The sequence below is a fragment of the Triticum urartu genome, chromosome 4A (assembly GCF_056163025.1).
Source record: "Triticum urartu cultivar PI428250 chromosome 4A, HENAU_Tu73, whole genome shotgun sequence".
In the NCBI taxonomy this organism is placed as follows: domain Eukaryota; kingdom Viridiplantae; phylum Streptophyta; class Magnoliopsida; order Poales; family Poaceae; genus Triticum; species Triticum urartu.
Genome location: NC_141876.1, coordinates 15,515,163 through 15,541,957, shown reverse-complemented (window position 1 = coordinate 15,541,957; position 26,795 = coordinate 15,515,163). Strand labels below are relative to the sequence as shown.

At 51.8% G+C, this 26,795-nt stretch overlaps 1 pseudogene; it reads left to right on the top strand.

Annotated features, from left to right (window-relative positions):
* The first annotated feature begins 350 nt into the window (after positions 1-350).
* Positions 351-26,795, top strand: part of LOC147974467 (uncharacterized) — a 32,145-nt pseudogene continuing 5,700 nt past the window's right edge.

The window sequence follows — 26,795 nt, the reverse complement described above, 5'->3', positions numbered from 1 at the left end:
AATTACCTTTTTTGATAGGTAAGTAAGGGGAAAGCTATCTTCATGTTGTAGATCTACTTTTTTTCTCCCTAGCTCGCTCCAACAACGTGCACATGCACTTTTTGTGGCCTATGTAGATCTATGTATGTTTGTGGTGTTGCATATGTTTGTGGTGTTGCATATATGTTTGTGTTTGCAGGTACCGGTATTTGAAATGCGATAGTTGCCAATATTTTGCCGGAATGTTGATTCATTTCCGTTTCGGCGAGAATTTTGGCACTATGCATTCTTTTTGGTCCTATTTTTAGGGAAAGTCATGCCAAATTTTTTTTGGTTCTAAAATATCGTTTTGCTCTACCCCGCAGGCGACCATGGTCCACACGATGACCGAAGGCATCGTGAATAGGTTTTTGAGCTCCGCGAAGGCCGAGATGGTTCAAAAGAATGAGATGGAGATAAGATGTCTGTGTCGAAGATGCAAGTTGAAGAGCCTTATTGTGGACCCGGATTCCGGGTAGGTGCGGGACCACCTGCTCTTGCGTGGTTTCATGGATGGCTATTGGTGGCAAGGTGATGAAGATGACTATGAAGTCGTCCATGGGGGCCGGGCAGGAAATGAGGAAGGGCAGCAAGACAACCACCGCGGCTCGGGCGGGCGAGAAGACGAAGAATCTCCAGGACATGATCACGACGGTGATGCTATACACAGTCATCATGTAGAAGATGCCGGACATGATGATGAGGAAGATTCTGGAGCAGACGAAGGGCATGATCATGAAGATGAAGATGCCGGCGGAGCAGACAACGATGGACCATCGATGGGCTGGGTGCAGGACCCTCATATTCAAGAGTTGCTTCTCAAGCAGACGGATAACGCAAGAGCTGCCGCCCGAGAGAAAGCCAAGCTGGATCAACTAGAGATAGACGCGGTTACTCCATTGTATGAAGGATGCAGACCCGAGGATACCTGCGTGAAAGTAACGCTCATGGCTTTGGAGATGAAGGTAAAACACAAAATGACCGACGTATGCTTCGACGAGAACATGCCATTCTGGCACGAACGTCTTCCCAAGGGGAACAAGTGCCAGACCAGTTTCGAGGAGGCGAAGAAAGTCGTGTGTCCTCTGGATTTACCGCACGTGAAATACCATGTGTGCATGAACAATTGCATCATTTATCGGGGCGAGCACGCGGAGTCTACCATATGTCCGGTGTGCGGCGTCACTCGATACAAGAAGAGGAAGAAAGCTCCTCGAAAAGTGGTGTGGTACTTTCCAATCACTCCTCGTCTGCAGCGGTGTTTCGCGGACCCTAAGGTAGCAAAGCTCCTGCATTGGCACGCGGATAGGGAGGAGAAGAAGCGAGAAGATGACGCAAATGATCCGGAGATAAATAAAAAAGACAAGATGCTGAGTCACCCTAAGGATGGGAGCCAGTGGCAAGCGTTGAACTTCGAACATCCAGAATTTGGGAAGGATCCAAGGAACATCGTGCTGGGCGCGAGCACCGATGGAGTCAATCCGTTTGGCATCCAGAGAAGCACACATAGCACCTGGACTGTGTTTGTGTGGATGTACAACCTTCCCCCCTGGTTGTGCATGAAGAGGAAGTACATTCACATGAGTATGCTAATTGAAGGGCCGAAACAACCAGGGAATGACATCAATCTGTATCTGGGGCTGCTAAAAGAGGAGCTAGACACGCTGTGGAAAACGCCAGCCAATACATGGGACGCCGTAGAGAAAGAATATTTCCCTATGAGAGCCGCACTACTCACGACAGTGCACGACTATCTTGGTTACGGATATCTCGCGGGGCAGGTGGTCCACGGATTTTCTGGATGCGTCAGGTGCATGGATGACACAACGTATCGCTAGCTAGATAGAGATCTCGGGTCTTCGAAAACTGTGTTCATGGGACATCGAAGGTGGCTTCGCGACGATATGACCCATGGAGGAAACGCAAGGATCTGTTCGATGGTGAAACCGAACCCCGAAGACGCCCGCGTACGAGGAGCGGCGAGGAAATAGATGGGTTGTTAAAAAATTGGAAAGATTGCCCACTGCTGGGAAAAAAGCAAAAGGCGCCAGAGCTGCTGCTGAATGTATGGAAAACGAGGTCTGTTTTCTGGGACTTGCCGTGCTAGAAGATCCACCGTGTGCCTCACAGCCTTGATGCCATGCATATCACGAAGAACATGTGCGAGAGTCTGCTTGGTACCCTGCTCAACATGCCAGAGAGGACCAAAGATGGGCCGAAAGCAAGGGCAGACTTGAAATCAATGGGCATCAGGCAGGAGCTTCACGCTAATGATGATGATGATGATGATGAGGCAAAGCAGGACACAGAAAGTCGTCGCAAAGGAAAAAAGGCCAAGAAGACCGGAAATGACTACCCTCCCGCGTGCTTCACTCTAAGTCAGGAGGAGATCGAGCAGTTTTTCACCTGCCTCGTAGGAGTAAAACTTCCTTAAGGTTACGCGGGGAACATAAGCAGATACCTAGACCCAGCGAAGCAGAAGTTCAGCGGGATGAAGTCTCACGACTGTCACGTGTTGATGACGCAGATACTTCCAGTTGCAATCTGTGGGATCATGGACACGCACATCCGTGAAATGCTATTTGGCCTATGCAACTTTTTCGACGTCATCTCTCGGAAGTCGGTTGGCGTGAGGCAACTCAGAAGGCTACAGGAAAAGATCGTGGTGATACTATGCGAGCATCAGATGTACTTCCCGCCCGCATTCTTCGACGTTATGGTGCATCTGCTGGTCCATATCGTGGAGGATATCATCCAACTTGGGCCGACGTTCCTGCACAGCATGATGACGTTCGAAAGGATGAATGGTGTCATCAAAGGATACGTTCGCAACATGTCACGTCCAGAGGGAAGTATAGCCAGGGGCTTTCTGACCGAAGAGTGCATCTCCTACTGCATGAATTATCTAGGCATCGAGAACCCCGTTGGTCTGCCCGTCAACAGGCACCTCGACAGGCTCGCTGGATGGGGTAACCGTGAGGGTCGCCGCGAAATGCATGTCGACTTCGAGGGTCGACTCGCCGACTTTGAAAGAGCAAACCTAGTCGCGCTACAACACATAGACGTGGTCGATCCTTGGGTGGTAGAGCACAAAACCTTTATTGAGAAGACGTACAATGACCGAGGCCAACAGAGGACGGACGGAGATATAATCAAAGAGCACAACTCATGTTTCACGCGTTGGTTCAAGCAGAAGCTTCTGTCGTACCCTTTACATGAGGATTCTTCCGCGGAAGAAGAACTCATATTGGCCTTGTCACAGGGCGCCGAGCACAACCTGATGACCTATGAGGCGTATGATATCAACGGCTACACATTCTACACCGAGGACAAGGACATGAAGAGCGATGGTTATCAGAACTCCGGCGTAATGATGGAATCCTACACCGGTAACGACAAGGACAGATACTATGGAAGGATCGAGGAGATCTGGGAGCTGAGCTACGCTGGAGAGAAGGTCCCGATGTTCCGTGTCAGATGGGCCATGAGCATCTTAAAAGAAGACCGGTATTTCACCACCATGGTTATACCCGAAGCCAAATCCAAGACCGCGGGCGCAAACGTCACCGCGAAAAATGAGCCATGGGTACTGGCTTCCCAAGTGGACCAATGCTTCTTCATTACCGACCCGTCAAAGCCCAGTCGTGTTGTCGTGAGGAGAGGCAAAAGGAAGATCATCGGAATGGATGGAGTAGCCAATGAGCAAGACTTCGACAAGTACGGCGACCCGAAGATCGAACATGACGACGACGATGAAGTAGCAGCATACACCACAAGAAGAAGCAGGACCACCCTACCTAAAGGACGTCCGTTCCACAAAGGAACTCCATTTGCGAAAAAGAAGGGCAAGAAGATTGTGAACAGATAGCTAGCTAAGATCGATTGTATTTAAATCGTAGTCTTCATTTCTTGATTGTATTTCATGGGCACTTTTTGATATCATGAATATTTTTAAATTTCATGGGCACTTTTTGAATTCATGAGGACACTCGATCTCGATCCCCCTCCATCTCGATTTTGATTCCCCCTCCATCCCGATCTCGGCCCCCCTCCATCTTGATCGCTATCCCCCTCCATCTCGATCTCGATCCCACCCGCACCCTCCCCCGCTAGCTCCACCACCGCCGACGACCCACCGCACCCTCCCCCGCTCCACCGCCGCCGACGAGCACCCCCCGCACCCTCCCCCGCTCCACCGCCGCCGCCGATGATATTTTCAAATAACAAATTTCATGATATTTTTAGAAAAATTATTACTGTTTTTATAAAAAATTATTACCGTTTCATATTCATATTCATTTTCTAAAAAATAATAAAAAAATGTAGACTACAATTGTTGTTAAACAACAATTATTACTGTTTTTATAAAAAAAATATTACTGTTTCATATTCATATTCATTTTTTAAATAATAATAATAATAAAATAGACTAATGGCGCACCGGCCTGGTGGTGCGCCATTGCTATCTAAAAAAAGATTTCTAATGGCGCACCGAGGGGGGGTGCGCCATTGCTATCTAAAAAAAAGATTTGTAATGGCGCACCGACGGGGGGTGCGCCATTACTATCTAAAAAAAGATTTCTAATGGCGCACCGCCACGGGGTGCGCCATTACCTCTCCCTCGCGAGATCCCCTTCGTCCCTCTCTCCCTTGCCAGATCCACCCGCGCGCCCCGACCCACGACGCCGCCGCCCCGACCCACGACGCCGCCGCCCCGACCCCCGCCGGACTCCACCCCCGCCGCCCCTGCGCCCCCACCCCCGCGCCCCACCCCCGCCGCCCCGACCCTCAACGTCTTCGCCTTCCTCCTCGCCGTCGGCGCCGAGCAACGACGCAGCACCGTACGCCCCCCGACCCTCCTCCTCCCCTTGCCCCTCCTCCTCCCCTTGCCCCTCCTCCTCCTCCCCTTGCCCCCCGCCTGCGCCAGGGCTGACGGCCCCTTCTCTGTCTCGCAGGGCAAGGTCTCTGGCGCCTCTACGACACCGACGCCTCCACCGTCTACGGCGTCTACGCCTTCTTCCACCTCCGGCCACCGCGGCCTCATCATCGATCCACATCACCTCGTCAACCTTGGCCCCGCACGAGCTCGCCATCGTTTTCCTCTCGGTGAGCTGCACCGTACGCCCCCCCGACCCTCCTCCTCCCCTTGCCCCTCCTCCTCCTCCCCTTTCCCTGATTATAGTTAAAATCGACATTATTGCACTAGTGACTGAGTGCTTCTGCCAAGTTTTAGTTGAGTGCTTCATAAAATTCCCGCTCTTCTTGCCTTCTATTCCTAGTTTTAACAATATAATGCTTGCAACCCTGCTGTGCTTATCAGACATGTTATCTGTCAAGTATTAGTGCCCTAATTGGACTGCTGCTGGAGTGCTTAGTTATCAAACTGTTTCTTCTCCAGCCCTGCATAGTGTTGATTCCAAACAGTTTCTTTCTCCAGCCTGAGTTGTTTTCTAGGGTATTGGCCGGGTCCAGTAGAGTTTCATGTTTTATCTATCTGCCCTCATTCTCTTCATGTTTTTATTTCTGAACCACGTGAAGTTACGAATGTTATATGGGTACATTTCATAAGTCTACCTACTGTATGGGGAGCCGTTGTGGCCTTTTTAATGCCATAATTTCGCTAGAGAAGCAAGCATACCCAGCTCAAAGTTTGCCTGACAAACAATGGTGCCACTGCCATTGTTGTGGAGAGAAAACCTATGGGGACGTAGCAAAGGCCATCGCTGCTGAGGGATGAAGGACGTCCATCCGGCTCCTATGAAGGGGCCTGGAAGACTCGGATCCCTCGCACTCAGTTCATTGCAGCAGTAGCATAATTCTTGATGCTTCTCAATCCCATGCAGCTCATTCAGGTAGGACGTGATCACTACTTGAATATGTGGATGATCTTCATTCATTCATAACTAAGGAACATGACACAGAGTTTTGTTAAACTTAAACATGCTGCCAATCTTGTGGCCATGGTAGGTCATGTCATTGCGCTTAATTAGAGTTGCATTGTCTTCTTTTTAGTTTGTTGATTGATTGGCATTTCTAGTTGTGCACTCACCTTAACTAATCTTGTATTTGTAGTTGAGGAACAATCTGCTACAATGCATGCTTCAGGCCCTATTAGATTTAAGCGGTGTGTTATATTTAAGCAAGTTCTTATAGTGATAATGTTGTTTATATATGTTGTAAAGTTTGTGAGATGTTGCTCCTACCATCCATTATGCAAGGCTTGCCAATTTGGCTTGAATTGAATAGGAATGATGTTGTGTTGTGGTTGTTATAGTTGAGGGTCAAAAGTAGGGGTTAGCTTTAACATGATTCGCTAGTGCTTTCATCACAGAACACATTCTTTGAAAAGGGGATATTCTGAAGTCGATGCTTTCTCGGGATGGGAATAATAGTCTGAAATACACATGATGGGAACCTTTGTTGATTGTGATCTCTGCACATGTTTAATGTCTATGCTGTTGTGCGGCTGTTATGTGTGTCTATGTCGGTGAGCTTGTGTTATGCACTTCTGCATTTTGATGTCCCCCCTTACCTTAGTTTTTTCATCTCACTGGTGTTTGATACCGGTGATTATCTTAGTCCTTGCTGGTGTTTTCCCCATTCCTGGGTTTTTTTAGAATCCTGCGAGTAAAAGAGGCCCCGAGTTCTCTCTTCACTTGTGTGGTGATTGTCTTGGTCCTTTTCATTTTTGTCATGGCATTCTTGAGGTGCTGATGTGTGTGATGGCATGAACCATGATCAGGTTGAGTTCAGATTTCATTAGATTAGATGGATTATCATGCCTTGTGTCCTGATAGTGTAACAGTAAACTGCTTTACTCTTTGAACCATTGCTCGCAGCTGATAGTGTAACAGTAAACTGCTTTACTCTTCACTTGTGTCCTGATATATTTTTTCAGTGTCCTTTATTGGTGGTTCTATGATGTAGTCCAGATGAAACCAATTGCATGCATTGAGAAATAGAGTATTAAAACAGAAATTGACGTGGTTTTCCACTTAGCTGAAGAATAAAATAGACCACATATCTGGGAAGTAGATTGATATAGGACAGCTTATTTAGGGGCTCGAGCTTGTATAGGACATCTTACACATGATATGCTTGTGCTAGGTTGTTCTACAGTTCAAGATTTACTCCTTAACTGAATTCTGTAACTAACAAACCTAGCTCTTGCAAGTAACAACATGTTCAAGATCAAGGCTGACAGTATGTTCGGACAGTATAAGAGTAGGAATTCTGTGTTGTTTCTAAAAGCTCTACAATATCCAAATTTTATGATATTTCTACATCCAGTTTTTGTGGTTAGATATCTGACAGTATAAGAGTATGTTCTGATAGTATAAGAGTACACTAGTGCAGAACCGGGCAATAGCACCGGTTCGTAAGGCCCTTTAGTGCCGGTTTAGGAACCGGCACTAACGTTTCGGCACTAAAGGCCCCCCCCCCTTTAGTACCGGTTCAGCACGAACCGGTGCTAAAGGGCAACCACGTGGCACGAGCCAGCTCCGGGGGCCGGGAGCCCTTTAGTACCGGTTGGTAACACCAACCGGTACTAAAATGTTTGGGGGGTTTTTGGTTTTATGATTTCTTTTTCATTTAATTTTGTGTTTTCCATTTTAATTCTTTTTCGTTTGCTTGTATTTTACGGTACTACACATTGTACACGTTATGCATATATATATATATAAATAAATAGAATTTCTAGTAGAACCAATCATATATATATCATCAATGTCTCACAAACCATATTAATTCACACATACACACATGTATAGCTATATACAATTTCTCCTACATATGCATGTTGCCTTCGGAGCCAGTGGCATTAGCCTAATTGGTGCCTTCGGAGCACGATGACAATTGGAAGTGGTTCATGGGGGCGGTAGCGGGTAATAGTATTCTTCCTTCGGATTTATGACCTGGTCGAGCAAAAATCCCGCTATTTCTTCTTGAAGTGCTTCTACGCGCTCCGTTTCTAGGAGCTTGTCCCGCACCTCTTTGAACTGTTAAGAAGGAGATCAATATGCATGTGTATTAGTTGTGTGACTAGATATCGATAATGGTGTAAAAATTGTGAATAGTGTTCTGACAAGCGTACCCATTCCTGTCTTTGAGATTTGCTCCTTTCGGACGCCATCATGCGAATGTTCTCGCAAACGCAGAATGCACACAGATCAGTCCCCTGCACCTGCTTCAGGGCCTTTATTACGAGAATGGAATTTAATTTGATCAGATAATAATTAATCAAGCATGATAATTAAAGAGATGGCAGCTAGCTAGCTAGCTAGTACTACTTAATTACTTACCTTGAATCGAAACCATTTCAGCTTTGGTTTCCATTCGCCTTCCGTGACGCTGATGAACCTTGCCCAAGCCTTGCCCGCCGACAAAGAAAATGAATAAAGGGGTTATTAAATAGTTCATATCATGAAATGACGAATTACTAAATAGGCCGAGATATATAGTTAATAATGATTGAAATTACATGTTGACTATCCCAAACAAGATGTTATAGTCACTTTGTTTTTTAAGTAGCGAGTCCAGTATTTCAACTGTTCCGGCGTCAACTTTAATGATACACAAGATCCAGTGAAATCTGCATGCACACACGTTTGCATGTCTTGATTAAGCGGGCATATGTAAGCAAAAACATGTAGCTAGCTAGCTAGTAGGCAAAAACAGAGAATTTGTAGTACAAGAAAGTGTGACTCACTGGAAGTTGTAAGGAAGTAGTATATCTTCATTGTATTTGAGGCGCTTCAAGAACTCTAGCATGTTGTCCTCTACCTCTTTTTCTTGATGCTTGTTTATTTTCCATGTGTATTCATTAACGGTGTTTGGGTCAATGAACCCAATGCCATAGCGTCCACCTTTTCTCATTTCATACATCTTCATCCTGCATAATACCATAGAAAAGAATATAGTGAGGATAATTACAGGTAATGATTGATCAAAAGGATCACTACAGCTAGCTTGAGACTTAAATTACAGAAAGAAATCACTTACAGACAATAGCAACTGACGATAGATTTGTCGAGTGCGTCTTGATTGTATAACTGAAACAGTTCAGGATACTCAACGGCCACAGCTTTCTCATGGTAGTAATCATCCTTCTTGACATACACCATGAGGGACTCTCGATTGGATCTCTTGGTAATGTCCATGTACCATTGATGCAATTCATTCATTCTCGTTGGGAGCTTGTTGACATCTTCTGGCTCGACCAAAGGTTCGCCCCGGACATATTTCCGTTTTATTTCCTCCTCTGTAATCCCAGGCATGTCCTCGATCTCGAGGAGTTGTCCAACAGTGATCTTGAGTTCTTCAGCCTGCATTATATGCTCCTGGGTTATTACCACATCGCCCACCTCGGGAACGTAAATTGTTTGGCCACAATAATATTGGGCGCGCGTACTGTCACGTGTAGTTGGCGGCACAACAAGCGGGGGCATCGATTGCGCCGCCTGTTTTCCCAGCTGGGCAACGGTTTTCCCGCATTTTTTGATAGCTGCTTGTTGTTTGCTCGAGCTCGAGCTCGCCTCCTTCTGTAGACGTCGTCGATGTAACTTCCTGATGTGGCGCTCATAGTCTGTGTCAACAGGCTTAGGAGCTGGTGGTTGAGCCATACGAATGAAGTGGTCAACTACTTCCACAGGCACTTTCTCCCTTGGAGGCGGTGGCGGTTTCGGTCCAAAATGGGCGTCGATTTCTGCCTGCACTATGGCATTGGTTTGCTCCTCTGTCCTGTCATAAGCCCTCACAGGAAGAGGAGTACTGAGGTTTGGACCATATTTATATCGCTTGCCTCCGCCTGTACTTCCTGTACTATGACCTCGACTCGTACCGCTACGCACCATAGCTGCGGGGTGTCTCTTCTGCGATTGCTGAGGCGGCGGAGACGGCTGACGGGGCTGAGTTGGACGAGGAGGAGTGGCCTAAAGCTGTGCCGGACTTGCAGTGGCCTGAGGTTGTGCCGGACTAGGAGGAGGAGTGGACGTCTGACGCTGTGTCGGACTTGGAGGAGGAGTGGCCTGACACTTTGCCGGACTTGGAGGAGGAGTGGCCTCACGCGTTGGTGGACTTGGAGGAGCGGGAGTCTGCTGACTCGGTGGCGGACTTCGAAAGATGATGCAATCCTTTCTCCATAGGATGACACGATGTATGGCCTCTCCCAATGTGTGCGTGTGTGTGTGTCCATCATGCTTGTGTGTGTGTATGGGCTCGGGGAGGGGCGGCGCCCATGGTGGCCACCGGGGGCGAGGGAGAGGGGTTAGAGGGGGAGAGCTCACAGCGGGGCGACGACAACGGCGAGGCGACGGCCCGGGGCGGCGACGGGCCGGGGCGTGACGGGGCGGCGACGCGGGGACGGCGCGACGGGGACGGGCCCGGGCCGGCGACGGAGACGAGGGCGGCGACGGCGACGGGGGCGGCGACGGGGACAGGGGCGGCGACGGGGATGAGGGCGGCGACGAGGATGGGGGCGGCGACGGCAACGGCGCGTGACGGGGGCAGCGTAGGACGGGGGCGGCGACAGCGTCGATCGATCGGGAAGAAACAGAGGGAGAATGAAATTTTTCGAAGTGATGTATATATAGAAGGCACCTTTAGTACCGGTTGGAGCCACCAACCGGTACTAAAGGCCTGTTTTGGCCAGGCCAAGCGGCGGGAAGCACCCCCCTTTAGTACCGGTTCGTGGAACCAACCGGTACTAAAGGCCCCCCCTTTAGTACCGGTTGGTGCCACGACCCGGTACTAAAGGGTGTGTGCTGCCAGGCGAGGGGCACAAAAGTTTAGTCCCACCTCGCTAGCCGAGGGGCACTCGCACCTGCTCATAAGCCCCGCCGTCGCTGCTGTCTCGAGCTCCTCTCTTAAGCAGGCCTTCTGGGCCTACCTCTTCTGCGATGCCCTGTTGGGCCTACTGGGCTAGCGGGCCTACATCCTGGCCCAACTTGAATTTGGGTTTCTAGTCGTATGCAGGCCGCTGTGGCCCAATAGGTGGGCTTTTTTTCTTTTTTTTTGCTTTATTTATTTTTGTGAATAACTTAACTTTGAAAATAGATTTTTCAGTGATTCTTTTTTCTTATGTTTAATATTAGTGTGTTTTATCATTATATTCAATTTGGTAATGCTTAGGTTATTTAAAAAATGAAATGCCTTTGTAACGGCTGAGTTTTCGTCCGAAACCCTGATACTTCGAAACAGATTGTCCATTTTGTACACGAAGTGCATCCAGTTTTTGCGGTAACCCTCTCTACTTTTTTGCACATGCTATGTGGGTCAAATTATGATACCATGCCAACTTTCATCCTTTTCTGAGTTCATTTGAAATGCTTTTCAATTTCAGGGTCATTTAGCTGAAAAAATCAGTAAATGCATGAAAGAATTTGCTTGCACATAAAATTTCTTCGCGTTTCAAATGCCAAAACACATAACTAGCTACCCTAACTATTACAGAGATTCCCTCCTGGGTGTGAAACACAGAAGAAAGTGATGATAGTTAAGCCGATCACATCCCAGATCTTTGGGTGTGAAACTTTTTCTTCGCGTGTGTCCTTTTGCGTCGTAGCCATGGAAAATCTTCATCATTTAACGGGATGCTCGGGTCAATATTCACTGTGAATGGAGCAATTTCATCAAACTTTTCATAATCTTCTGACTTGTCTGTCTTGTCATCCACTCCCACGATGTTTCTCTTCCCAGAAAGAACTATGTGCCGCTTTGGCTCATCGTACGATGCATTCGCTTCCTTATCTTTTCTTTTTCTTGGCTTGGTAGACATGTCCTTCACATAGAAAACCTGTGCCACATCATTGGCTAGGACGAATGGTTCGTCTGCATACGCAAGATTGTTGAGATCCACTGTTGTCATTCCGTACTGCGGGTCTTCCGTTACCCTGCCTCGTGTCATATTGACCCATTTGCACCGAAACAAAGCGACCTTCAAACCACGTCGATAGTCAAGTTCCCATATGTCCTGTATATAACCATAATATGTTTCCTTTCCCGTCTTGGTTTCTGCATCAAAGCGGACACCACTGTTTTGGTTGGTGCTCTTCTTATCTTGGGCGATCGTGTAAAATGTATTACCATTTATCTCGTACCCTTTGAAAGTCATTATATTCGAAGATGGTAACTGGGACAGCAAGTACAGGTCATCTTCAATAGAGGTGTCATGCATGGTACGTGCTTGCAACCAGCTGGCGAAACTCCTGGTTTGTTCACGTGTAATCCAGTCATCAGACCGCTCCGGGTGTTTGGAGCGTAGCAAATTCTTGTGTTCATCCATATACGGAGCCACCAAGGCGGAATTCTGTAGAACTATGTAGTGTGCTTCAGTGAGAGAATGTCCGTCCATACATATTATTTGTTCCCCTCCTAGCGTGCCTTTTCCATCCAGTCTGCCCTTATGCCGCGATTCAGGAACACCAATCGGCTTAAGGTGAGGAATAAAGTCAATACAAAACTCAATGACCTCCTCATTTTGACGGCCCTTGGAGATGCTTCCTTCTGGCCTAGCACGGTTATGAACATATTTCTTTAAGACTCCCATGAACCTCTCAAATGGGAACATATTGTGTAGAAATACAGGACCCAAAACGTTAATCTCTTCGCATAGGTGAACTAGGACGTGCGTCATGATGTTGAAGAAGGATGGTGGGAACACCAACTCGAAGCTGACAAGACATTGCACCAAATCATTCTGTAACCTTGGTATGATTTCTGGATCGATTACCTTCTGAGAGGCATGCATGTATCTTCTGCACCTCTAACCCTAGAGGGCAGACAACCTTCTTTGCTTCGTACGTACTCTCGGGCAATTCGTTGTCCTTTGGAAGCATATCCTTTATCATTACCAGCAACTTTCCAAATCCCTTGTCAGATACACCATTCTCTGCCTTCCATTGCAGCAATTCCAGTGTGGTGCCCAGCTTTTTCTTGTCACCTACGCAATTCGGGTACAACATTTTTTTGTGATCCTCTAACATGCGCTGCAACTTCTTCTTCTCCAAATCACTTGCGCAGTTTCTCTTTGCATTGGCAATGGCCCGACCTAGATCATCAACGGGCTCATCTGATGCCTCTTCTTCAGCTTCTTCCCGCATTGCCGGCTCAGCTTCTTCCCGCATTACCGGCTCAGCTTCTTCCCCCATTGTTGTATCATCGTATTCAGGGAACCCATGGCTAGGATAGCTGTCGTCGTCCTCTTCTTCTTCATTGTCTTCCATCATAACCCCTCTTTCTCCATGCTTGGTCCAAACATTATAATGGGGCATGAAACCGGACTTAAACAGGTGGACGTGAATGGTTCTTGACGTAGAGTAATTGTGACCATTCTTACAGCGAGCACATGGACAAGGCATAAAACCATCCGCCCGCTTGTTTGCCTCAACCGCAAGCAGAAAAGTATGCACGCCCTCAACGAACTGGGGAGAGCATCGGTCATCGTACATCCATTGCCGGCTCATCTTCATTACACAACACCGAATAGACCAAATTAATACAAGTTCATACATAAAGTTCATACAACACTTAAATGCAACAAACAAATAACTCTCTAGCTAAAGCATTTAAATGCAACAACAAATACGATCAAGATTGCAACTAAGGTAACAATGGATCCAACAGCATAATGATACCAAGCCTCACTATCGATGGCATATTTTCTAATCTTCAAGCGCATTTTCTCCATCTTCATCTTGTGATCATCGACGACATCGGCAACATGCAACTCCAATTCCATCTTCTCCCCCTCAATTCTTTTCAATTTTTCTTTCAAGTACTTGTTTTCTCTTTCAACTAAATTTAACCTCTCGGCAATAGGGTCGGTTGGAATTTCCGGTTCACATACCTCGTAGAAAAAATTTCTATGTCAACTTGATGGTCATAATTTGTCATCAACACGAAATGCAACTAGTTTTAAAAGAGAATATACATACCACATCCGAATCATAACAAGGACTAGGGCCGACGGGGACGGATATCAAAACCATGGCACTATATGTATAACAAACAACGTACGGGTAAGATAATTATACGAGTAACTATATATCCAAATCACACAAACATCAATTTTTATATAAAATTTCATGAACTAGAGGATCACCACAAGGTGGTGCCGGCGACGGGACGGTGCGGGCGATCGACGGTGGCTACGATGGAGATTTAGAAGGCACTAAGTAAACCACACCTACATATGCAAACTAAGTGTTATTTTTGACCTCAAATTGCATATAAATCAAATACTAGCACATATATATATATCCTCCCAAATTACTAAACTCACAAATTAATCACTATATAAAGCATTGCAAGAGCTAATCTAGCAATGAGAGATGAAAGGACAAAGTTGCTAACCTTTGTGATCATTTGAATGGATGGGGGCCTTCAAATCTTGACAAATTTTGGGCAAAATGTGTGATGAGCTTGAGAGGAATAGGGGAAGAACAGAGAGGAGAGGGGAAAGGGGAAGAACAGAGCGAGCTCGGGTGGATGAAGGGTTTATGTAGGACGACCTTTAGTACCGGATCGTGCCAAGAACCGGTACTAAAGGGGCTGGAGGGGCACCTGTCTGACAACATCCTGCCACCACTCTCATTAGTACCGGTTTGTGGCACGAACCGGTGCTAAAGGTTCGCCACGAACCGGTACTAATGAAAGCGGCCCGGCTAGCCGTTGGAACCGGCACTGATGTATACATTAGTCCGGCTCAAATACAAACCGGCACTAATGTGCTTCACATTTGACCCTTTTTCTACTTGTGGTAGTATATCCAGTTTTTGTGGTTAGATATCTGAATTGAGAAGAAACATAGCTTTTGCGGTCTCTGAGGCAAAACTTGCTACTCCATATACAACTAATACTACTACTAGACAAGATACTACTCCATATACTACTAATACTACTACTGTATTTCATTTCAAAGTTCAAAATGCTGGTACTGAGATTTTCATTTCCAATGAGAGATGTTTTTCCTAGTAGTTGAAAAAACATAGCAACTTCTCTGATTTTATAAAGTTGTTCTTATATGGGTGAAACTTCACTTGTTTTTAGGCTAGTGCAGGGTGTTGCTTCTTCTATATGGGCCAACTATGTCACAAATAAATTGTTCCTTCTTCTGTATTTGACAAGTAATGACTTGCAAAGCTGATGATCATCTTGCTAGTTTGCTGGGTTTTGTCTCCGACCATTGTGTCGTGGTGAATTTGCAGGTACCCCAAGAGGCCCTTGAGTTTTCCGGAATGTCGATTAACTTCCGTTCCGGTAAATTCGGGTACTCCATATGTCCTATTTTCAGCAAAGGTCATGCCGAAATTTTCCATGAATTTTAGCATGACTTTGCTAAAAATAGGACATATGGGGTACTTGCGACTAATGCATGGGCCGGGGTATCTTAGTACTTAGTTAAGTAGGATCAACTGCCCCGCCATTCTTGCTGCATTAAACCATAGGTGGCAATAGAGCCAAGTGATTAGGCCCAACTTAGAATTCTCCTTAGCATCAATAAACCCTAGATGATAAACCCAACATAGGTGGCAATAGAGCCAAATGATTAGTGCCAAGTGATTAGGCCCAACCTAGGGTGCCTCGGCATCGATAAACCCTAAATGATGAAAACTTAACTTGGCTTCTATATAGGGTGCCTCGGTGTCGATGAGAACCTAAATGATGTACGCTTAGGCTTTTAGGGTGCCTCGGCGTCGACAAACCCTAAATGATAAAAGTTTAGCTTTTAGGATGCCTCGGTGTCGACAAACCCTAAATGATGAGACCATGATCTTGTTCCTTGAAAATAACCAACTTTTTGACCAAACTTTTTTCCTATTTAGAGCGAAACATGGCCCACAACGATGAGGCTGGCGGTTCGGGCGGCAAGCCATTCTGGGAGCTGTCCCAGGAGTTGGAGGAAGAACCTCACCGCTATGAGGACGCCGCGGAAGACACCGATCCTGACTACACAACCACTAGTGGCGTTGGGGATGACACCACTGATGGCGCCGCCGAGGATGCCACCACTGATGATGGCGGCGCACGCACAGATGGCAGCCAACCGAAGAGGCAACGGAAGGACCGGCGCCCGAGCGTGCTCGGCACCGTCAGGGAGGAATTTACTGAAGTGAACTCCGACGGGCATCCGACGGCGCCCAAAAAAGTAGTCAAGGGGTACTCGGTTCAGCTCGGGTGCATTCTCCGGAGCACCGTCTCGATCAACACCGAGAACCTAAGGCATAAGGACCGAGGGAATTTGTGCAGCCTCCTCTTCACGAAGCTACACGAACGATACAAGTTCCCTGCTGAGTTTGCAAACACACGCCTCTCAGGGAATAAAGTGAACAGTGCCGCCCTCACGAAGATGAGCACGGCCCTGTCTACTTGGAGAAGCACGGTGAAGGCAATGATTGATAAAGGTGATAGTTATGACAAGATCAAGGCGAAATATCCTTTGATGAGCGAAGATGACTACAATGAGTTCAAGATCAAGTGCGAGAGCAGCGCAACCTCCGAATCAAGTCAGTGGGGCAAAGAAATGCGGCAGTTGAACTTAGGGGTCCACCAACTCGGTCCCGGCAGTTACAGAGTGGCAGAGCCTATATGGGACAAGGAGGACGCGGAGCGTGCCGAGCAAGGCCTACCGCCCAGCTTCAAGAAATACAGTGACAAGCAGACCAGGAACTTTCTCAGGGCCCGGTACAAGGAGGACCCGGTAACAAAGGAGCTTACCATGGATCCAAAGACCAAGGAGCTTGAGCTTGTTCTGGTAAGGAATACACCCTCGCGTAATTAGCTCCATATGGTTGCATTCTAATTAATCCCCAATATTTCTAAATGGTTCACGTTCCTTCTGCAGGACAAAGAAAGCAGTAGCGCGGGGTCGTCTCAGAGCTCCCCTTTCGACACCCCTTTGAATAGGGCGTTGAACGTAATGAAAAATAAGGATAAGATCAGTGAGCCGACGTCAGCTGGTCGTGTGGCCGGCAAAGACTTGTCCACAAAATGGTCGTCATACTATACCGCTGGTGGGTGAAAGGAGAAAAAGACCAGCTCGGAAAGCCAGTCGCGCGAGGTTGAAGCACTCAAGGCACAAGTGGCACGGATTCCGGAGCTTGTCCAAGAGCAAGTGGAACAACAACTGGGAACGAGGCTCAACGCCATGGTGCCTACGTTGATTCATGGGCTGACGACATGGATTGTGGGTGGCCAACAGGGGCCTCCCCCGGTTCCCAGCTTCACGGCCAGCAACTCGCACAGCGCGTAGGCGGCGCCATTGGTGTCTCCGGCGGCGCCATTGGTGTCTCCGGCGGAGGCGGTATTCGTGTCTCCGGCGCCGGCACAGGCATTGGAGCTTAATGCACCCGGGTGTACGCCGGCCGGCACCTCGCCAGCAAGCGGCCCCTCCGTCAATTGCACGCCCGCCGTTGGCGGTGCCTCGACATTAGCCGAGCTCGACGGCATCACGGTAACTAAGCCTCTCGGCCGATGACTTCATCTCCTTGCCTTTGACTGGGCATCCCTGACGCCCTACATGTTTTCGCAGGGCGCCGCTGACGTTCCTTGCACTCTCCTGCACTTCGTGGGCGGCGAGTTGGTCGATGTCGCCAAGGGCAGAATCGTCCAACTGGGCAATCCCGTATTCCACGGTAATCCGATGCCACCCATAGTGTATAGGGTTGAAGTGGTTCGGGTGCTGCCAGGCTGGGACGAGCTGTTACCTCCGATTCGACCCGCTGGGGCCGACGAAGAAGATGAGATGACCCTCGGCGCCTGCGTAAGCTGGCCCCTGCTTTGGCCGAAGAGCCAGTTTCATTTGGGGGCGGGGGACACCACCCCACAGGCAAGACTGCCAGTCATGCCGGCGTGTCGGTGTACTAGAGTAGGGGTACCCTTGTACCCCGAACTTGTGCACGGGCAGTCGTAGCGTCCCGCGGCAAGGCCTGCCAGGTCGCCGCCAAGATTCCTTGTGGTCCCTCTGAAGACCATTCAAGAACAAAGTACTCAAGACAAGACCCCGGCAAGAGGAGCTTGCCGGGAAGAAGGCAAGACCCCGGCAAGAGGAGCTTGCCGGGAAGGCCATCAGAAGCGTCCCAAGACCCCGGCAAGAGGCGCTTGCCGGGAAGGCCGTCCGAGGCATTCCAAGGAACTTGCCGCGGAGCGCTACGCGCCCCGACAAGGCCCGGCGAGCGACAAGCTCCCGGAAGCGACAAGTCGACGGCCGCGGCAAGGCGCTTGCCGCGGCAAGCCCCCACTCCACGCCCGCGCTCCAGCACATCCACCCACATGTCGCTCCGGGGCCCCTCCCGAGCGCACGTGGCAGGAGGCTGTGCAGCTAGGGGCGTGCGGTGGCACGCAGGCGCTGACAAGACAACCATCGTGGCAAGACGGTGGCGTCCCTAGCGGTCCCTTTCGGTGCTGTCTAGGCGACACAGACGGGCATTTAATGCCCTTGTCCCCTGCCGTCAGGGTTAGGTATGATAACACTATAGCAGCTAGTTGTGCCTACTACAGCACCTAGCTGTGCCTACCCACGGCACCCTTTCCATTTTTGCCCTTGGCCCCCGTTGCTCTATGTCGGTAACCCCTTGAGTATAAAAGGAGGCCCGTGTGCAACGTAGAGGGGGTCAGCCACCTCGAGAGGTCTCGCGAGGTTCAGCAATTCCACACACTCACGCTCGCCCTCGAGCTAGAAATCAATACCAATCCACAAAGCAGGAGTAGGGTTTTACGCATCCTTGCGGCCCGAACCTGGGTAAATCGCTCGCGTGCTTTGCCTCGGTTTACTCCTCGCACGACCAACCGCCCGCTTGCTTCGCCTCGATCTGCTCTTTGCGCAACCTCCGCCCCCCGCCGAACCAAAAGGGACCCGGTCCGCCGGTCCCATAGGTGCCCGTGGATCAGAAACCCCGGCATCTCTGGCGCGCCAGGTAGGGGGGCGTCGAAGTTGTGCGAATCAGATCCGGCGTTCTTGCGGGCTAGATCTTCATCTTCTTCATCGATCTTCACCATCTTCATCAACATACCGCCGAAGAAGAAAGTTTCGGAGGCAGCTGCTCCGTTCGCGCCGAGCCACCCACCACCGGAGCAAACGGATGGTGGGGCAGGCGCCGGCGGAAGGGCACGCATCGACGAGGGAACTCTTGGAGCTGCCAGGTCCCAGGACAAGGCTGCGCTGCCCATCGGCGGCGTGGCCGGCTCCCACGACGACCGGGCGCACTCCAAGACCTCGGCGTCCGTGCATGCACCGCGCCCATCCCAGGAGGCGCGGGACCGGCAGCGTCATGGTACTCATGGTACCATGCGCTCGCTGGATCAAGATCGAGCTGGTGGCTCTCGGAGCGCCCAAGGTCACCATGCACGTCAACACACCCAGAACAGATAAGTTGCCAAAGCCTGAGCAACCAGATCTCTAATTTTTGAGTTGTCTCCCCTGGATCGGCTCACCTTGTATGAAAAGCCTGTGCGCGGAGGAGCCGACTCGTAGCTGGCTGCGCACTTGCGTTGTTTCGAGCTCGCTCAACAACATTAGGTGAGCTGCGGCTGGTTGCTACACTAGCCGCGCCCTTGCATTGTTTCGAGCCTGCTCAACAACGTAAGTTAGCTGCGGCTAGTTGCTACACTAGCCGCGCCCTTACTTTGCTTCGAGCCCCGCTCAGCAACTTAAGTGAGCTGCAGCTGGCTGCGACAAGGTTTCTTGCCGGTAGCGGCACTGCCAGTTCCGCGCTCAGCGCTCGCGGTCTGGATGCCTGCGCCGGCAAGTTCCCTAAAAGCGTGGGTTAAAAACATACAAAGTTGACGCCGGAATGGGAAGGCCCTTACCGGGTGAAACGAGTCACTGGGCTCGGCGCCGGCCGCCCTGAGACCGAAGATGGCATCCTAGTGAGCAACTCCTGGAGCATCGAGCATCTTTGTGAGTTTTACCCGTAAGGCGCGGTTGCCGGAACCCGTTCCGGCAACCACCTCTTGTACAAAGTCTTGCCGCTGTTGCATGTAATCCTTTGTATGAGGCCGGGCGCAGATCCCGTGCGCAGCAGAGCCCGCGTGCTCCACACATTTTGTCGATTTTATGCTTTCTAATTTGTGGCATATATGATCTGACATTTGTGCAGCACCAACACCACGGCAAGCGTTGACGAGCTGCTAGGCTCTCTATCTTTATTTTCTCTTCTTTCTTTTCTTCTTCTAAGGAAAGAATGGATCCCTCGCCCACAAGTTTGCCGGGGGGGGGGGGGAAAGGGGAGAAGAGAAGGGTATGGACCAGGCGTCGTTCAAGAATTTCGTCTTGCCGGGAAGCAAACGACAGAAAAGCTAAGTTGCCAAAGTTTGAGCAGCCAAATCTTTTAAATTTCAAGTTATCTCCCTTGAACGACTGCACTTTGTATGGGAAACCTGTGCGCGGAGGAGCCGACTCGTAGCCGGCTGCGCCCTTGCGTTGTTTCGAGCTCGCTCAACAACATTAGGTGAGCTGCGGCTAGTTGCTACACTAGCCGCCCCCTTGCATTGTTTTGAGCCTGCTCAACAACGTAAGTTAGCTGCGGCTAGTTGCTACACTAGCCGCGCCCTTACTTTGCTTCGAGCCCCGCTCAGCAACTTAAGTGAGCTGCAGCTGGCTGCGACAAGGTTTCTTGTCGGTAGCGGCACCGCCAGTTCCGCGCTCAGCGCTCGCGGACCGGATGCCTGCACCGGCAAGTTCCCTAAAAGCGTAGGGCAAAAACATACAAAGGGAGGAGTCAAGTAAAGGGAATAACATTGCAATGGCTATCCAGAAGAAAATTATATTACAAAATAGCTTGTCGCAGCTCTAATAAATGTTTTCTATAACATAGCTAGCAGCGACAAGGAAAGAAGGAAGCCGGCGACCTAGTCGACGCGGTCGCCCTCGACCCTCTTGATCCCGCTCACCTTGTCCACAATGGGTGCGACAAGGGCCTTGAGCTCTTCCTGATCGATATCAGGCGGCAAGGATCTGAGGACGTTGTGGAGGCGGAGGCCTGGATTGCGGAAGGCAACCTTCATCAACACCTTCTGAAGGGCTCCCGCACAGATCTCGCGCGACTCGTCGGCCAGCCGCTTCGGGATCTCATCTCGGAGCCGCTGGAGTGCCGTCGCCACGCCTTGGAAGAACATAGTGAGCTTGGCGCTAGGTTGGAGGTTCTCGTCGGAGGAGTACCCGAAGTCCTCCACCCCCAGCTGCGCCAGCTCCTTGTCGATGTCCCCAGCGGCGTTCACGAGGCTCTCTGTCCAGTGCTCCACCGTATCCCTAAAGGCGTTTTGGGTGGTGGTAGCACTCTCTAGCAGCGCCTTGTCGGCATCGATCTCCTTCTTCAAGGCCACCTCCCGCTCCTTGGCGCCGTCCAGCGCCCTGGTCAAAGCGACCAGCCTCGACTCAAGGGCGGCGTTGGAGTCCTTGGCGGCGCTGAGCTCTTCGCCATATGCTTTGCGGTCAGCCTCCAGCTGCACCACCTTCATCTCCAGCACCTTCTTGGCGGCCTCGGCAGTGGCGGCAGCGTCCTCCGCTTGCTTGAGGGCTCCGCCCAGCTTCTCCTCGCGCGCGGCAAGCTCCTCCTCGTGAGCGTCGAGGTCGACCTTCCGCTGCGCCTGCTCGCCCACCTCCGCGACTAGCTTCACGGCGGCAAGTCGCTGCAGCTCTTCGGCTTCGGCCTTCTCGAGGAGAAAGGCCTTCTTCGCCTCAGCGAGCTGATCCCGCTCCTCTGCCAAGGATCAGACGGCTTCCCGGTGGAAACCCGCGAGCTCGTCTGTGCGCTTCTCAATGTCTGCTCCCGCCTTCGCGACAAGCGCCTCGCGGGACTCCAGCTTGGCTTGTCGCGCGCGGTAGAGCGACATCAACCTGCGCAGCAGCCGCTCCTCTTTGGGCTCATTGCTACTGCTGCTCGGCGCGTCGGCCAGCTTCAGACCCGCGGAGGCAAGCACTTCCCCGTCGAAGACCTCCCCCTCGACCGGCGCCCTGGAACTTGATGCCCAGGGGAGGTTGATGAAGACGCCTTCGCCGGCTTTCAAGTAAACGCCCGGCTGGGGCTCCTCGATGCTTGGCGCTGCGGCTTTGGCGGACGGGTCGGCGGTCGGTGCAGCGCCTGGCGCTCCTGCGGCCTCTGAGCCGTCAGTACGATCGCCAGATCCCTCGCCAGCCGCCGCGGCGCCAGCCTCGGCGGCCTCGGCGCTGGCGGCGTCACCGCCACCGGCTGCGTCCTCAGCAGCGACCTCGGTCTCCATCTGCTCCGCAGCAGATGGGTCTGATGGCCGGCAAAGGGGGAAAGAGTCAAACAAGATCCAGCCAAAAACTCAAAGAGACCAGAAGAAGAAGAACCCAAGGGAAGATTTGAAGCAAGGAGATTACCTGCGCTGGGCTCGGTGGCCATGGTCTCTGCCGCTGGGGGGATGCTGGCGTCGTCCCTTGGCGGAGAGCTCCCCCTTGCCGGAGAGCCATCCCCTGCCGGAGAATCTCTTGCCGGAGAATTTTCCCTGGGCGGCGTAGTTGAAGTAGATGGCATGCCGGGGGTTGTCTCCGGACGCTCCTGGTGAGGCTGCTCTGCTCCTACGCAAGGCAACAAGCGGATATCAGCAAAGACAAGTACCCATGCGCGCCTCACCGCGGCAAAAAGTTCACACACTTACGCTGGGGGCTGCCATGGAGGAAAGTCGCCAGGTCCGGCAAGGTTGTCTCGGGCGCGCCACCTGTTGTCGCAGTGGGCACGTCCTCGACGATGACCACCGGGGCCTTAGCTCTCTTTGCCGCTCTCTGGGCCAGAGTCCTAAAGAGGAGCAGGCTCAGGGAGAAGCAATTGAGAAACAAGAACAACAACAAAAACCGAAGAAGTGCGAGTGCAGCAAGAGAAGCTTACTCTTCTTCATCCTCCTCGTCGGAGCTCAGCGCGGAGAAGTCGAAGCCCGGCGCGCTCCCAGAGCGAGGAGGCGGAGGGGAAGCTTCCCTTGGCCGCTTAGCGGGTGCGGAGGTGGCGGTCTGAGAAGACCCCGCTCCGGCTGGCGGCACGGCACGGGAAGCGGCAGGGACCGAAGCGGTAGTTCGGGTGGACCCCGCTCCAGTTGCCGTCGTAGCATGAGGTGCTCCCGCGGCAACGGTGTTTGCCGTGGTCGAGCGTGTCACGCGGCGTGGCGCCTGTTGACCCGTTTGCCGCCCTGCCTCGTCGCCAACCTTGTGGAGACGCCTCCTGGGCGGCGTTGGGGCCTCTGATTCTGGTGGGCCGTCCGGAGGCAAGGAGGAAGAGGAGTCGACTTGCCGCGAGCTGCCCGTATCCTTGGTAGGCTCGCTCGGCTCGGCGTCTTGCCCGGTAAGCCCCTCCTTGCCGGCGGACTCCCCTTGCTCGCCACAGCTCGCCACTTCTGCCGCGTCTGCTTCCGCGGTGGTGAACCCAAACTCGCCCGCGGTTGCGGCTGCCGCCGCCTCCTCCAGCCTGGTGGCGATGCGCGCCATCTCCGCATCAGTGGTGTCGCGGGTGAGGCCGTCTTTCTCGTCGAGGCGGACAGCCACTTCCACCAAGTTGTCGAAGAAGTGCTGCACGACCTCGTCGGCAGGCTCCTGCCAAGTTGGCACAATCCCGTGCGAGTCGCATTCCGGCATCATTGCACGGATGCGGTCGAGCGCGGAGTTGTTGCACAAAGGCACGACGCCCCCCGGCAACCTGAACACCTCGGGATGCTGGGGGTCATACCTGAACAGCTCCTGCAGCATTGCGTGGAGTTCCAGAACTCTGAAGTTGTAGTTGAGGCCCAGCCGCAGCCTCATAATGTCTGCCGCGTTCTTGAACTCCCAAGTTGGCCTCCCCCGCTCTTGCAGGGGGGCGATGCGGCGGCGGAGGACGGAGCGCTGCTCTCTCTCTGCTTTGGGGAGGCGAGAGGGCGGTAGAGATTTCCGAGATTGGGAACGGCAACGGGCGAATGGACCAACTGCCCCCGCTTCCCTTGCTCTTAAAGGGGGGAAGTCGGCGGACGTTCCGCATTTCGAGAGAAGGAACCCCCATGACCTCCCCCACGACGCCGCATTCAACGCGTGCCATTCGAGGGGAGGGCGCGGGGGAAGCAGAGGAAGGTGCGGCGTGACCTAGGCCGCGCATGCCCGTGCACTGTTTTGGGCCTGGCCCAACAGCGCTCGGCACCGTGTCTGGCCCAGGCCCGGGGGCTCCTGTCGGTGTACTAGAGTAGGGGTACCCTTGTACCCCGAACTTGTGCACGGGCAGTCGCAGCGTCCCGCGGCAAGGCCTGCCAGGTCGCCGCCAAGATTCCTTGTGGTCCCTCTGAAGACCATTCAAGAACAAAGTACTCAAGACAAGACCCCGGCAAGAGGAGCTTGCCGGGAAGAAGGCAAGACCCCGGCAAGAGGAGCTTGCCGGGAAGGCCATCAGAAGCGTCCCAAGACCCCGGCAAGACGCGCTTGCCGGGAAGGCCGTCCGAGGCATTCCAAGGAACTTGCCGCGGAGCGCTACGCGCCCCGACAAGGCCCGGCGAGCGACAAGCTCCCGGAAGCGACAAGTCGACGGCCGCGGCAAGGCGCTTGCCGCGGCAAGCCCCCACTCCACGCCCGCGCTCCAGCACATCCACCCACGTGTCGCTCCGGGGCCCCTCCCGAGCGCACGTGGCAGGAGGCTGTGCAGCTAGGGGCGTGCGGTGGCACGCAGGCGCTGACAAGACAACCATCGTGGCAAGACGGTGGCGTCCCTAGCGGTCCCTTTCGGTGCTGTCTAGGCGACACAGACGGGCATTTAATGCCCTTGTCCCCTGCCGTCAGGGTTAGGTATGATAACACTATAGCAGCTAGCTGTGCCTACTACAGCACCTAGGTGTGCCTACCCACGGCACCCTTTCTATTTTTGCCCTTGGCCCCCGTTGCTCTATGTCGGTAACCCCTTGAGTATAAAAGGAGGCCCGTGTGCAACGTAGAGGGGGTCGGCCACCTCGAGAGCTCTCGCGAGGTTCAGCAATTCCACACACTCACGCTCGCCCTCGAGCTAGAAATCAATACCAATCCACGAAGCAGGAGTAGGGTTTTACGCATCCTTGCGGCCCGAACCTGGGTAAATCGCTCGCGTGCTTTGCCTCGGTTTACTCCTCGCACGACCAACCGCCCGCTTGCTTCGCCTCGATCTGCTCTTTGCGCAACCTCCGCCCCCCGCCGAACCAAAAGGGACCCGGTCCGCCGGTCCCATAGGTGCCCGTGGATTAGAAACCCCGGCACGGCGCCAAGCCATGGCAAGAACGCCGCAACGCTACCGGACATGCCGGACATCCCTATGGCACAGGATCCGGACATGCATATGGCACAGGATCCGGACGACGACGACAACGACGACGGTACATTTACCAACGTTGATAAGTACTTTGCCGAACATGGGTATGGTGACGAGTTCTGCGGGCCTCCTTCTCAAGAACCCAACCAAGATGACCGCGATCTAGCTGTTACGTCGGAGAAACCCAGTTGCAACAGGCGTCGTCTGGCGTTCAGTTCTCAGGAGACGCCTCCAGCTGCCGCCTTCACCGAGCCTCAGATAGCTGAGGTGCAAAATATTATCAGCCCCAACACGCTCAAGAAGGCGGTCTGTGAGCAGAACTCGGTCCCATTACAGCAAATCAAGAAGAAGAGCCGGAAACGGAAGACTAAAAAGGGCGCCGGTGCGAGCCAGCTGGCACCGAGTACGATCCGTGCTCAGGACGGGCCACCTTCACCTAAGGATATCTTGAGGAGGGTGCATGTGGCGGGTAGGGCGATGCTACCGACAAATATGCTCAATGCTACAACCGGTGCTATGCGGAGTCTGCACGACAGTGTTCTTTCTTTGGAGAAGCGGCGTCTCAGAGAGAATGATGTGGCATACCCGGTTTTTGTGGCCAAGGTGCCAGAGGGCAAGGGCTTTGTGGATGGCGACATCGGGGGTACGATCGTCCTGCAGTTTGATGACATCTTTGCTATGTTTAACCTTCATCCGCTGCACTACACCTTCGTTCGGTTGTCTTTGCTGAGTATGGAGATGCGGATCATTAGAGACAAGACCCCGGACATCGTGATAGTCGACCCCTTCTACATGCGTGCCAAGCTCTTGAGTAGCGCTGGGGACCACCAAGTCGCGAGTTCACACCTCGAAGGCGTCATTCTGGCAAACCCAGATAAGGATAACTTCCTTGTGGCTTACTTTCCCGAGTAAGTCATCCCTTAACCGTCCCGTAACATATGATTTCTTAGATTTCGATAGTTCTTTTTTTTCTAACATTCCGTGTTATGTGCAGTGACACACATTGCACACTCATCCTCTTAAGCCCGAAATATTCCATGGCCACGTATTTCGACCCGAACCGTGACTCCAAGATAGACTACACAAATATCAACAAAGTTCTTGATGATGTTCTCCCCGGCTACGCCAAATCTGGAGGCACCTTCACCAGGGCAGTTCGTAAGTACGGCAAGCACGTGTTCACCCACAATACGACGTTTTGCAGCATCAAGCAGCCTCCTGGCGGTCAGAAGGATGCCTACTACGCCCTCCATCACATGGGGGCGATCGTAAGGGACCATCATCACCTTCTGCTACCAAATAATCTCAAAGATTGGGCCGCGAGCTTGTCGGCAATCCAGGACACGGACATCAGACAAGAATTCTTTCGCATCCAGTCGGAGTTTGCGGACATCATCCATCAAGACGTCCTTCATACCTCGGGGCAGTTCTACCTCAGATATCAACCGTCCAACAGTGAGATAGATGGAACGCTACAAATGCAGGCTGACAACGCCCGCAATTTCATGACCATCACGACAGACGGCGGCT